Genomic DNA, 12,603 nt, shown 5'->3' on the forward strand with positions numbered 1-12,603 from the left:
GCTTCCTAGGACGTCTCAACTATATCAGTCGATTCATAGCACAGTCCACAGTTATATATGAACTCATCTTCAAGATGCTGAGGAAAGATGCCAAAACAAGTTGGACAGAGGATTGTCAGAGAGCCTTCGATAAAATCAAAGAGTACTTATCCACCCCACCAGTTTTGGTCTTACTAGAGCCGAGGCGAACTTTGCTACTCTATGTATCTGTGTTGGATGGGGCCTTCGGATGTGTTCTGGGACAACATGACGAGACAGGGAGAAAGGAGCAAGCCATATATTACTTGAGTAAGAAGTTCACGCCTTACGAAGCACGATACTCTCTACTGGAATGCACTTGTAGTGCTTTGACCTCGACAGCTTAGAAATTGAGGCATTATTTCTGTGCCTACACCACCTACCTCATATCTAGGATGGACCCTTCGAAGTACATATTTTAGAAACCTATGCCGACTGGAAAGTTAGCCAAGTGGCAGATACTGTTGAGTGAGTTCAATATCATCTATGTAACTCAAAATGCGGTCAAAGGACAGGCATTGGCAGACCATCTTGCTGAAAATCTGGTGGGAGGAGAATACCAACCCTTGAAAATGTATTTTTCTGATGAAGAAGTGTCATTCGTAGGAGAAGACATTACCGAAGCATACGACGGTTGGAGGATGTTCTTTGATGGAGCCGCAAATTTCAAAGGAGTGGGCATTGGAGCAGTTTTGGTATCAGAAATGGGTCAACATTATCCGGTATCTGCTAAACTCAAATTTCCCTGCACCAACAACATGGCAAAATATGAAGCCTGCATACTAGGGCTCAATATGGAAATCGACATGAACATTCAGGAGCTGCTGGTAATCGGTGATTCAGATTTGCTTGTGCACCAGGTATAAGGAGAGTGGGCCACTAAGATTTCTAAGATATTTCCATATCTGCACCATGTGCAAGAATTTAGAAAGAGGTTTACAAAGATAGAATTCCAAAATGTGCCTAGAATTCAGAATGAGTTTGCTAATGCATTGGCCACCTTGTCATCTATGATACAGCATCCATATAAGAATTATATTGATCCCATTCCAGTGAGGATCCATAATCAGCCGGCATATTGTGCTCATGTTGAAGAAGAAACAGATGGAAAGCCTTGGTTCCATGACATCAGGGAGTATTTGGCAAAGGGAGAATATCCGGAGCATGCAAATCACACTCAGAAATGCACACTCCAGAGACTGTCCAATCACTTCTTCCACAGTAGAGGAAATCTTTATAGAAGAACTCCTGATTTGGGATTACTAAGATGTGTCGACATAAAGGAAGCTTCTAAACTGCTTGAGGATATTCATGCGGCACGCATATGAATGGTATTGTCTTCGCTAAGAAGATACTTAGGGCCGGTTACTTTTGGATGACCAAGGAGACAGATTGCATCCAGTATATCCGCAAATGCTTCCAATGCCATGTACACGCCGATATGATAAAAGTGTCGCCGAATGAGCTCAATGCAACAAGCTTACCTTAGCCTTTCGCCTCCTGGGAAATAGATGCCATCGGTCCGATCGACCCCACTGCTTCAAATGGGCACAGGTTTATTCTAGTGGCCATTGATTACTTTACAAAATGGGTAGAGGCTGCATCTTACAAAGTTGTAACCAAGAAACTCGTCGCAGATTTTGTCAAAGATCGTATTATTTGCTGATTCGGAGTTCCCGAGTCCATTGTTACTGATAACGCCGCCAATTTCAACAGTGATCTGATGAAAGCTATGGGTGAAACTTTTAAAATCAAGCACAAAAATTCCACAGCTTATCGACCTCAGATGAACGGAGCCGTAGAAGCCGCCAATAAAAGTATCAAGAAGATACTAAGGAAGATGGTAGAAAATCACAAACAATGGCACGAGAAGCTACCTTTTGCTTTTTTGGGATACCGCACTACAGTTCGCACATCAACCGGGGCAACTCCTTACATGTTGGTTTCTGGTACCGAGGCTGTCATTCCAGCCGAGGTAGAGATTCCTTCTTTAAGAATCATACAGGAAGCTGAACTCAGTGATACAGAATGGATAAGGAGCCGCTATGAACAATTGGCCCTCATAGAGGGAAAAAGGATGAATGCAATATGTCATGGTAGCTTAATAAGAATAGAATGTCTAGAGCTTTCAACAAAAGGGTCAAACCAAGACAGTTCGCACCAGGACAATTGGTATTGAAGAAGATCTTCCCAGATCAAGATGAAGCCAAAGGGAAATTCTCTCCCAACTGGCAAGGTCCGTACATGGTTCACAGGGTACTGACAAGAAGAGCACTCATACTTGCAGAGATGGATGGAGAAATCTGGCCAAAACTAATCAATTCAGATGCAGTCAAGAGATACTATGCTTAGATTATTTACATTTCCTCATCTGATGTAATTGAACTACACTTGACTTGATTCCTATTTAAGAGGGGATACGTAGGCAGCCTTATAGGTTCGGTCATATAATAAAAAAAATTTCATTACCTCCAAAGATTAGAAACTGGGGCGGAATTTTGAGGAGGACCCTCAAAATTCCGGAGCAAATCCAGCCTACACCAACATATGTCAGACGGTCAGAAATCGGTTAAGAAACTGGGGCAGAATTTTGAGAAAGATTCTCAAAATTTCGAAAAAGGTTCAACAAGGCTCATTACCCGCAAACGGTCGACGGATCATCTACCAAACTGGGGCAGAATTTTGAGGAGAATCCTCAAAATTCTAACATAAGAGAGCTGCAATGTCTTTGAAATGTATTACAGTCACCAGTTCATCTAAAAAATCACTTGATATATCAATGTGTTTCTAAAATGGCTCTATTTTTTTTACTAATAATTGCATATTTTCGAAAACTCTATTTCCTTAACAGCCAGGTTATCCAAGGAAACTCGAAAATGCCTCTAGAACGAAGCAAAGCAAGACCAGCGGACAGAAGCACGAACCAACCTCCCCCTCACAAAACTTACAATTTTTCTTTGAATGCAGGCACATCTGACGCAGCAATAGCGTCCACAAATATATACACGTAACAATATCACTATCAATAAGGCCCTCAGACATCGAATATATCTCCAGCTAAGACATACACTACTTTTATTTGCTACTCGCTCTTTGCATAGGACCAAGCCTTGTCCCGCATACTTGCATGAGGCTAATCCTTGCCTCCATACTCGCATGAGGCTAATCCTTGCCTCCATAATTGCATGAGGCTAATCCCTGCCTCCACAATTGCATGAGTCTAATCCTTGCCTCCATACTTGCATGAGTCTAATCCTTGCCTCCATATCTGCATGAGGCCAATCCTTACCTCCATACTTGCATGAGGCTAATCCCTGCCTCCCATATCTGCACAAGGCTAATTCATGCCTCCATAATTGCATGAAGCTAATCCTTGCCTCCATACTTGCATGAGGCTAATCCTTGCCTCCATATTTGCATGAGGCTAATCCTTTCCTCCATAATTGTATGAGGCTAATCCCTGCCTCCCCTATCTGCACAAAGCTAATCCCTGCCTCCATAATTTCATGAGGCGAATCCTTGCCTCCATATCTGCATGAGGCTAATCCTTGCCTCCATATCTGCATGAGGCTTATCCTTGCCTCCATACTTGCATGAGGTTAATCCCTACCTCCCTTATCTACACAAGGCTAATCCCTGCCTCCATAATTGCATGAGGGTAATCCTTGCCTCCATATTTGCATGAGGGTAATCCCTGCCTCCATACCTGCATGAGGCTAATCCCTGCCTCCATAATTGCATGAGGCTAATCCTTGCCTCCATACCTGCATGAGGCTAATCCCTACCTGCATGAGGCTAATCCCTGCCTCCATACTTGCATGAGGATGATCCTTGCCTCCATATCTGTATGCGATTAATCCCTGCCTCCATATCTGCATGAGGCTAGTCCTTGCCTCCACATTCGCATGGGACCAGGCACTTTCCCTGTTTCCATATATATTGCTCTATTTCTAGTACTACTTATTTGCTTTTCAGTCAGGCTAACCTTTGCCCTTCATTTCACAATACTAAGCATTGTCTTGGTAGCATCATATTATTGCACCTCATGGGCTGAAATATTGCCAACCTATCAAAAGGTGTCATAGTCTAAAAGACATCATCCTCATAGCCGGAAGACATCATGCCATGGCCTGAGGATCCCTCAAATTTGCATATCATTATTCTAAGGCGTCATGGTTCAGAAGCACCATCTTCATAGCCCGAGAAAATCATTTCATGGCTCGCAAATCCCTTATCATACGCTTCATGGCCTAGGACATCATCTTTAACCGTCCAAAGACAACCTTCATGGTCCAAAGAGAATCTGCATCATGTTTAAATTTTCACGCAAATACATGTCGGCAGCATCTTTTCATCTGCAGGTGACCATCAAGCAACCGCTATCCTAGAAAGAGCGACCTCGCTCCAGTTCCTTCAACTGTCTCAAACTTTAACCGCTCACCATAGCCGCTCTTGCATCTCATGTCCGTTCTTGCAATGAATTCATCGGTATGTTCCACCAATGAATCCAGAACTACACATGGCTTGATTCATGTAAGACCAAGAACATGTAGGTAACTCAAAACCAGAGTCCGGCCTCTGTCTTTCAAAACATTCCGTCCGGTCAAAATTGGTCATCATTTCTTTACCCGAAAACTCTTTTATCCTTCCGAGGTAAAGAAGGGTAGCTGTTGATACCCAATTTTTTCTCATATATTTTTAATACATATGTATGCTTTCAAATAGCACTTATGCAGTTATAAGCATGCATAAACATTTTTATAATTTTTCTATAATTTTAAAAGCTCCAAATCAATTTATTTCTCCTTTTTTATTTATAAAATATCCAATAATTATCCTTCAAATTATTTTTGTGATGATTTAGTCATTTAAATTTATTATTTATGCCATCATAATTGTTTAAATATTTTGGTGCATTTTTTTTATAATTGCATTTACATTTTTAGGTTAAATTGCACATCTTTACAATAATAGCCTATGTTAACGTATAATTACATTATTTATGCATAAAATGGTCTTTTATATTTTTAATATATTAAATAACTATTTTTAAATCATTTTAGTGTACAAAGATATTTTTGGTACTCATTTATTATTTTTATAAATTATTTAGTTATTAAAATTGACTATTTAAAATCTGGCCCTATTTTTATTCAATTCTGGTCCAAATACCCAGCCCAATTTTAAAATCTAGCCTATTAACTAGCCCCAAATTCCCTATTAACTAGCCCAGGCCCAATACCCCATCTGCCCCAACCCGATACCCGGCCAAATCCTGGTCGTTGATTATTTTGATCAACGGTCCAGGGTCCCCTTTTCCAAAATTAAACCAAACAACCCCCAAACCCTAGTAATTTCTCACATACGGCCGCCTTTGAATCCCCTCCTCTCTGGTTCTCTCTGAAACCTAACCCTAATCTCCAATCGTCGTCACCCAAAATCAAGCCCTAATCTTTTAATCCCTGTTCGATCTATGGCATCCTATGGTTGTACGAAGCCTCTACTTGTCTCATATCCCCTTAGTTGTTTGATTATGTGGTTTTGTGGATAGAAATCGAAGATATCTGGTCCAGATCTCGTTCAAATCTCTTCAAGGGTTCACCCATGGTTTGCGAGTGATTCCTACTGAAATCTTATGGTTCAAATCTCTTGTTCAAACCAGGTTTTCTTTACCCCTCCCTTTTCTCCTCAAAACCCTAATCTTTGGACAAGAATCCGTCCGATATTTGTAGTTTAGGAAGGGTTCTGAGTTTGTCCATGACTTTGCTTTAAAGATATCTTGTTTCTTTACTGTCAACCAATTTTAACACTATATGTTGGTTTCTTTGCTATCTACTGTTTGAATATCTGCATACTTGAAAATATTTTCGAGTTCCTATGGTTTTTCTGTAAGTTTCTCTTATTCCTCTACTACTGACTGATTTTAAGCACTATAATACTTCAAGTTTTTGACTTATATGACTAGGGTTTCCCGAAATTTTCTTTCTCAAAAAGGTTTAATGATTTTTGAGTGTTTAATCTTCTGTTTCTTGTGTGTTTTGACAGATTTCATGAAGATTGCTTTAACCCTAATTTGTTTATGTTAAAACCCTAATTTTTCGACATTATTATTTGGATTTTGAGTTTGTCTAGATTACTTGGGTACTGATTTTGTCCTATGCTTTGATTTCTGTGATTCTTCTTAGCCTAATTCGATGTCTTTTGATCCTAATGTGCCTCTACTGATGTTCTTGGTTCGAATCTTCTACTGACTCTATTGTCTATGTTTATTTTTTTACCTATTCATGGTAAACCTATACTTTTCTCCTTAAATCAGTGATTGACTTGGATTCTTGATTTATCAGTGCCCTATTCCTGACTATTTCCTTATTTGCAATCCTGAGCCGCTTTCTTATCTTGTTTGATTAATTGTGATATTTACTGATTCTTTACTAATCATTTCCTTAATTAAAATTCTATTTATTTACCCTTAATTACTCATTTGATTTTCTTTCCTTAAATGTGTTCTGCCTTTCCCGTTGGTTGATTACCCTTAATTAAGGGAACTAACTGATGTATAATTGATTATGTGGCTTCCTTAATTGCTGAAGGGTTGATTCCCCTTACCTTATTTTCCTTGTTCTTAACTACTATATATGATCTCCTTACTCCTCACTTCTAGATGAACAATAGTTTATCTACACTCTCACACCCTCAAAAGATCTCTATTCTCTTATGCTACTCGTAATTCTTACTAATCCAGCCGGCTGTAAGCCAAGGCTGTTTACTTGCACCATCTTTGCTCTATACTTTGTATTTTCTCCTTAACTGGTATTTCCTGATTCAATTCACATTCCAAAACGATGTGTTTCTTGGTTGCTGCAGTTCATTAGTTGTGATTTCTAGTTCTATTTGCTACTCTAGTCAATGTGTAGTCAGCATGCCTAGATTACTGTATCACACAACATGTTTAAATCTGTTCTGTTAAAAGCTATAACTGGTATATTGTTTAGCATGCCAATACTACTTTAGATAACTTGTTCACTAGTATGTCTAAGCTACATTATGTGTTTACTGTCTCACCCATCATGTCTAGATTCTGCTTGTTTTGTATATGATTAGTATTTCTAAAAGTTTGAATGCTTCATGAAGTGTTTGTCTAGTTTGTACATCTAAGGCTAACTTGCTCCACTTCACCAATGAGATCCTGTTTGTGTCTAAGACCTGTGTGTTCTCAACATATCTTTGTAACTAATTTGCCTTCTTGAGGAATCTATGTATTTGTTTGCCATCACTAAGGTGCATTCTAGGTGTCCCTCTACCCCTTTCCCTTGTGTGAAGTCTGTTATGAAACTGTGTGTTCTGTGACTTGTTCTCTGATCCCAACATGTTCTTCCTGTTTTCTCAAACTGTTATCCATTCAAACCAGTACAGGTTTTCAGAAAACTCTTTTCATTCCTAAGACCTTCTTTATGTCATTTACCAAACTCTCTCAAGTCATTATGCACTCTCACCTTACTCTTAGATTGCTAAGTTCTGCCCCTCTGATATGTGTACTGCTTTGTGACCCTAGAGATCTCTCTAAACTCTGGCATATCAGGGCTGACACTTCTACACTGCACATAATCAATCTTTGTTTGAGGAAAAGTTTGGGTGTGAGCACTGCCCGGGACCCTTGTGGTCCTTAGGGAACTCTGACACACCTAGACATGAATTGGGCTATGGCACTTTGGGTGTTTGAGATCAGTAAAGGCTTGGTACACCATGACTATTTTGGGCCTGCTTCAGGCTCCTTATAGATTAATTTCTGTTCTATTAATGTAATTTTTTCATTTAATTGGTCTGTAATAATTATTGTAAATAAACTGCGGGGTGATTAGTGAAAAAGGGAGGGTAGTTATATATTGCAGGTGAAATTGGGTAGATACCATGCCTATAGGGTCCATGTTGATTCAAATGTATTTGTTATGTTTGCTTTACTTCCACACAATTAGAAACCATGCCTATAGGATCTAAAATCAGCTCTATAGAAATCATGTATATAGGATTAGAAATCAGGGTTAAAAATCAGCTCTATAGAAATCATGCCTATATGGGTTTTACTTTGGTTAAATGAATGATGTTTGTTTTACCTTGCTTAACTAGAAATCATGCCTATAGGACTTAAAACAGTTTAGTTAGAAAGTCAGTTCAAATTCGTATTTATATATTCTGAATTGGCTTAGTTAATTAATCTGTACATTTCTTTAATAAGTTTTCAAACACTTCCTTAAAATTAATACCGCTAGAAAGCATGCCTATAAGATCTCAAGTTGTTGTTTAAAAATCATTTTACTGTTTTACTGCATTCCTAATCAATATAGATATCATGCCTTTAGGGCGTCACTGTTATATGCTTATGTAAGCCTATAGGGCGATTAAAATCCTGCAACTATAAAACTGTGCTTTGTTATTTGAGACTGCTCACATTCAACAGGTATAAAACCAGTAGGCAAGATAAATATGTCTTTGGACACTTTGGTCCTAATTCAGTACCATGTAATCTCTGCTCACCTAGATATCATGTTCTAGGATTTTCTCTTAAATACTTGAAGTTGTTGTTTGAGACGTGTACTTATTTGTTCTGCTTGTGGAGGTAAAATGTGAGCCTTTAATTGTTCCCCTTTAAATGCAATCCTAATTGTTTTTGATTGACGCCTAGACTTTTATCCTTTAAAACCTTAGGATGGTCTAGAACCACCTAAAGTTAGAGGTCCTAAAAACTTCCAGAGTCGCAAGGAAGGGACGGTAGTGCACACATATGGTATCTTTTGAGGTTGCTAGAACACTTTAAGCTATAATCAAGGGGAGGGAATCAGGTAGTAAGGAATATGATGACTGCGCGCTAATGTCACGTGTAGCCCCTCGCTGAGGAGCATTTACCAGGCATTGTGTGGGTATGATCCTATAGGCTAACCAACCTAGGATCCCTCTTTCCAATTCCCGTGGTTATATAAATTTTACTTTCCTTTATATATGTGCCACTTGTTCAAGTCTTTTCCTTTTGTTTCATTACTTAAACCTTACATGTGCTTAAAATGCCCAAAACATGCCTTTATTTGCAAGTATGTGTTATTTATTTGAAGGACTAATTCACATAAGTATAAGTTCGGTCGGAACCCATCGTTGTGGACCGTGAGGGGTGCCTAACACCTTCTCCTCAAGGTTATTTCGAGCCCTTACCCTAAATATCTGGTAATGCAAACTAGTCCATGAGTTAATCACTCTAGGTGCCCTAACGCACCATAATCCGTTAGGTGAAGACTCTTCAAATACCCAAATTCCAAAAGGAAATGAGTTATTACCCCCATGAACGTCGGAACCCGGACTTTCCCGTCTAAAGGGGAAAAAGTGGGGGCGTGATAACAACCTATGTATGTTCTAGTTTTGGTCGAATAATCATGAGTTACAAAGTGGTTTGCTCGGGCCAGTACGACACTGGGTGCCAGCCACGCCTCCGTAGATTTGGGACGTGGCATCAAGCCAACCTCGATCAAATATTTTGTGGTATGTAAAAGTTTCTGAACTAACAATGAGGCTTACTTAGTAGTCATGTTCGAGGCTTATATTTCTTTTACATAATAAATGTGCACCAGTTCTGGAGGTTTTTTTTAGAATTATAGCTTTGCTCCATGTGTATATGTTAGTTACATTGAGATCGTTTGCTGATTTTGGCCAACCTAGCTTTTCCCATGCAACGAGAGCCTTCTTCTTGCTGTAATGTGACATGTCTAGAGGAATCTCTTGCAGATAGTTTCAATTTTTGGATGAATTTATTTAGAGAAAATCTGTGACAAAGGATTTGATAGCAATCGATACACTCCTAATTAATTACAGTCTCCCTACATATTATTGGAACTTAAATGTCAAACTATTCATCCTTCCCAGCATTTTATCAAGGAGGCTGGAACTAACTAATTGATGGCCTCCTTGAGCTTAAAGGACCCAGGATACATGAATGGCTATTACTGGGTTGATATGGAAAAATATGCACATGAATTCGTGCAAAAATATGATGAGGGCCAAAGACATGCTTCGATGATTCATCAACCTAGAGAGCTATTGTATTCGATTTTATCATCGTAGCTGTTCATGAAATGGGGGATGGATATTGTCGGCCCTCTTCCATTAGCACCAGGTAAGGCTCAATTTGTTTTGTTTATGACTGACAATTTCTCTAAGTAGGTTGAAGCACATGCATACCAAAAGATTAAGGAGAAGGAAGACATTGACTTCATTTGGACCACATTATATGTCAATTCGAGATACCATCCGAAATTGCATGCGACAACGGAAAATAGTTTATCGGCAGCAAAGTGAGAAAATTTCTCGAAGACCAGAAGATCAAAAGAATCTTATCAACACCTTATCACCCTAGTGGAAATGGACAAGCCGAATCAACCAACAAAACCATAATCCTAACCCACAAGAAAAGGTTGACCGATGCCAAGGGGAAATGGAGAGAGATCATGTCCAAAGTTCTTTGGGCATATCGTACAACTTTGAAGTCCAAAACTGGGGCCACCCCGTTCTCACTAGTTTACGGCGCCGACTAGTCGAGGTCGGGGAGCCAAGTATCAGATTATGATATGCAATGAAGGAATTGAATGACAAAGCCATGAATACGAGCCTGGAACTATTGGATGAATGACGCGAATCTGCCCTTGTTCGATTTTCCTCCCAAAAGCAATGGATCAAAAGGTATTACAACGGAATAGCCAACCTTCGATATTTTAATATCAGGGATTTAGTGCTAAGGAAGGTCACACTAAATACCCGAAATCCTAACGAAAGAAAATTGGGTCCGAACTGGGAGGGGCCATACCGGATTCTCAAAATCATGGGGAAAGGGTCCTATAAGCTCAGAATGATGGACAGAGAACAACTACCAAACAATTGGAACGTAACTCATCTTAAACGATATTACTTCTAAGGTATGACCCCATTTAAATTCTTTCTATTTTTTGACTAACATTTGCAGGGTATCGACAAGGAGCGACACGAAGCCTTTAGGTCTGAAAGCACGCATTGCACTCTTTTTCACTTGAACCGTTTTTGTCCCAATTGGGTTTTTGGCAAGGTTTTTAACGATGCAACATTGGATTGTGCTAACTTAGAATCGAAGGACAATCACGAATCGGTGTCAAAGACAACTCTAATAGTATCTGAGGTCTCTCTACAATCAACCTCGAATACTAGGGGGCATTGCCCTTGGATGTTAACTTTGTTGCGAGGAAATTTCTTCATAATAGCGGGGTCTCGATAGGTGAGATTTGTAAGGGCCAAACTGTCAAATGAACTATGCCCACATAGGTTGCTCAAGCCCTGGCAAAAAACATGTACCCATGTGTAATCATTATTCACAAGAATAAAGAGAAGTATTTTTCTTGCAATTATCTCATGTCTTAGAAAACAAATTTCTACTCTACAATTCCATACTTTCGATCTATTATGGAAATGAGCCTAAGAGCTGATTATAACCAGAATTCGGATGATCACTCCTATACTCGGGGACTGCTGCCCAAAAAATAAACTAGAACAGATCAAACTATTAAACGCCGAGGGCATAACACCTCTTAGGCAGCCCCCAAATTTTAAAGGCCACGGCCATACCCACTCGAGGACTATTATATAAGGCAAGCCTGGATAACTCAGAAAAACAAGCTCACTGGGCTACGCCCGAACTAAAAGGCTACGGCCAATTTAACACAATTTGACGACGTCTGAAATCTGTAACAAAAATAAGCCTTCGAAAAAGAAAAAAATAAAATTCTTTCACAACCGGTTCTAAAGGCTACCCTCGGCAAAATCTCAAACTTAAGATGCTTTCGAGAGAAACTTTGGAAATATCTAACCCCGATGACGCCTTAACCCAGAAAGGCAATAAAGGCAAGGTTTGTTCAAACCCTCGAACACAACCTTATTATTTCATGCTAAGGCATTCCAACCTTTGTGAATATAAATGATAAAGCAAAGGAAATAAATTTGAGAGCCAAAAGGGAAATAAAAGCCTTATATTTATATACAATAGTTTTTAACAAAGGTCAAATTGGCCTAATACAAAATCTACAACGGCCGAAATGGCCTCAAAAAGATACAGAAGAAAAACAAAAAACCGAAAGGCCTAAGTTGCCTTGTCTTTGTCGCAGGCAGCATCTCCATTCTCCGGATCTTCCCCATCTTCAGATTCGCTTAGGTTCTCGGAGTCTTCCTCAGGAAAGGCCAGCTTCTAGGCTCTGGTCTCCTCTACTTTGGCAGTCTCGAGTTTGGCCACAACATCAAAACCTTGAGCCTGAACCTCCTCGAGGGCTTCCCTTCGAGCTTGACATTTCGAATGATCCACTATACTTCTGGCCTTCGCCTGGATGGCCTCGACATCAACCTTAAATATGGCCACTTTAACATCAGCTTTACCGTTGGCCATGGCCACCTCAGATTTGGCCACCTCGAGTTCGTTGGCCAAGTTCGCCTTATCAGAGACGGCCGAATCCAGTTAGGACTGAAGCTCCTCGATTTTCATGACATGTGTCGAGGTTTTCTCCCTTGCAGCCCGAAGCTAAGACTCGG

This window comes from Nicotiana sylvestris, chromosome 9 (genome assembly GCF_000393655.2).
Source record: "Nicotiana sylvestris chromosome 9, ASM39365v2, whole genome shotgun sequence".
NCBI lineage: Eukaryota > Viridiplantae > Streptophyta > Magnoliopsida > Solanales > Solanaceae > Nicotiana > Nicotiana sylvestris.